Genomic DNA, 1,719 nt, shown 5'->3' on the forward strand with positions numbered 1-1,719 from the left:
GTCGCGAGGGTGACTACGTTGAGTCATAAATATTCAGACATCAAGAATAAAGATGTAAAAAGTAAATAACATTCGTTTTATTTAAAAAGCTTTCAGAGTTTTCACATAAAAAATCTGCACTATCATGCACCGTCTCGTATTTGTAATTTTTTCATTGTCGAAAAATTTCTTTAGGCGTCAGTTCACTACATGAGCTTGCGGTAATATAATAAATTCCCGTTAAATATACTTTTGTGCTTGTGATTTCTTTGGCGAAACACAACTGAACACGCAAAACATTCCCAAGAATGGTCTCAGGAAAACAGAATAGCTAGTTTGCGGGGTTAACTGTTCGAAGCGGCTTCAGGCCAATTCATTTGATTTGCCTCGCTGATTTCTAGTAGAGTGGGCAGCCCTTTAGAATGTAACGTAAATTAACGAGTTAGGAAGATTACTGGCGGGAGGCAATTAGTTCCGAAGCACAACTCAGCTCAGAGTCGGCGTCTACGCAGTTCCTTATTCACGGAAAAGAGAAGAGGAAGGGACCGAGGACATCACCGCTAACTTTCCACTCTCAGAATCGGAGAAAATCTTTGACCGTAGTTATGCATAGTTCCAAAACGTCTCCAAGCAAGTAAAGGGTATGAAATGGGAATCTAAGACAGAAATCCTCGACGGCAGCACAAATAGATACAAGTGAAATGTGGTGTATTTAAAGTGAACGTAACGTCTTAGCAAAATGCCTGACCGGATAACTACCCAGGACAAGAAAGAGTGGTGTAGGAAGAAACGAAAACGAGGACAGTGCGAAATCATGCAACTGGAGTTACATTTGTACCATTTTATACTACTTCTACAAACTTGTAGGACTTTAGACACATATTTTCACCAGTCACAATTCCAGAAAATAAAAAGGTAATGCCTGAAAAGAAACTTGCTCAAATATACCGTCAGATAATATTTATAAAGTAGATCAGAGATAAGCAACTTGTCCTGACTGTTCAAAAATGTAAAATTTTGCACTCTGCGAAACATAACACTGATGGACTACAATATCATTGAAAGAGAATAGAAGTCAGACAACATACCTTACTGCAACAATTTGTGGAGATGTAAAATGTAATGCTCACACAGGGTCAGTCGTAGGTAAAGCAGGGGACAGATTTTGGTTCATTGATAGGAAAGTTGGAAAACGCAGTTATAACTGGAATGAGATTTTCACTCTGCAGCGGAGTGTGCGCTGATATGAAACTTCCTGGCAGATTAAAACTGTGCGCCCGACCGAGACTCGAACTCGGGACCTTTGCCTTTCGCGGGCAAGTGCTCTACCAACTGAGCTACCGAAGCACGACTCACGCCCGGTCTCACAGCTTTACTTCTGCCAGTATCTCGCCTCCTACCTTCCAAACTGTACAGAAGCTCTCCTGCGAACCTTGCAGTTATAACTACTCATGTGATCCATCTTAGAATATTGCTTATGTGTATGGGACCCATGCCAAGTAAGTCTAACAGGTGACGCTGACCATACACAAATAAGGAGAGCAAGAATGGTCAGCCAAAAATGACCCACACGAGGGCATCACGGAAATACTGAAAACCTGTATTGGCCGATGCTAGAAGACAGATGCCACGAAAGCCTGCTCACAAAATGTCAAGAACCAGTATTAACTCAGAAACTAGGAATATACTACTACCCCCGTGAATATACTGTACAATGGGACGTACCCTTGGCCACGCACT

At 41.7% G+C, this 1,719-nt stretch overlaps 1 non-coding gene across 1 annotated transcript; it reads right to left on the reverse strand.

The window, feature by feature from the left end:
- Window positions 1–1,251: 1,251 nt before the first annotated feature.
- Window positions 1,252–1,326, reverse strand: Trnas-cga (transfer RNA serine (anticodon CGA)). The gene has a single exon. It is a non-coding gene; the product is annotated as a tRNA-Ser (tRNA).
- Between the last annotated feature and the right edge of the window lie 393 nt (window positions 1,327–1,719).

Source organism: Schistocerca cancellata, chromosome 1 (assembly GCF_023864275.1).
Source record: "Schistocerca cancellata isolate TAMUIC-IGC-003103 chromosome 1, iqSchCanc2.1, whole genome shotgun sequence".
Taxonomy (NCBI): Eukaryota; Metazoa; Arthropoda; class Insecta; order Orthoptera; family Acrididae; genus Schistocerca; species Schistocerca cancellata.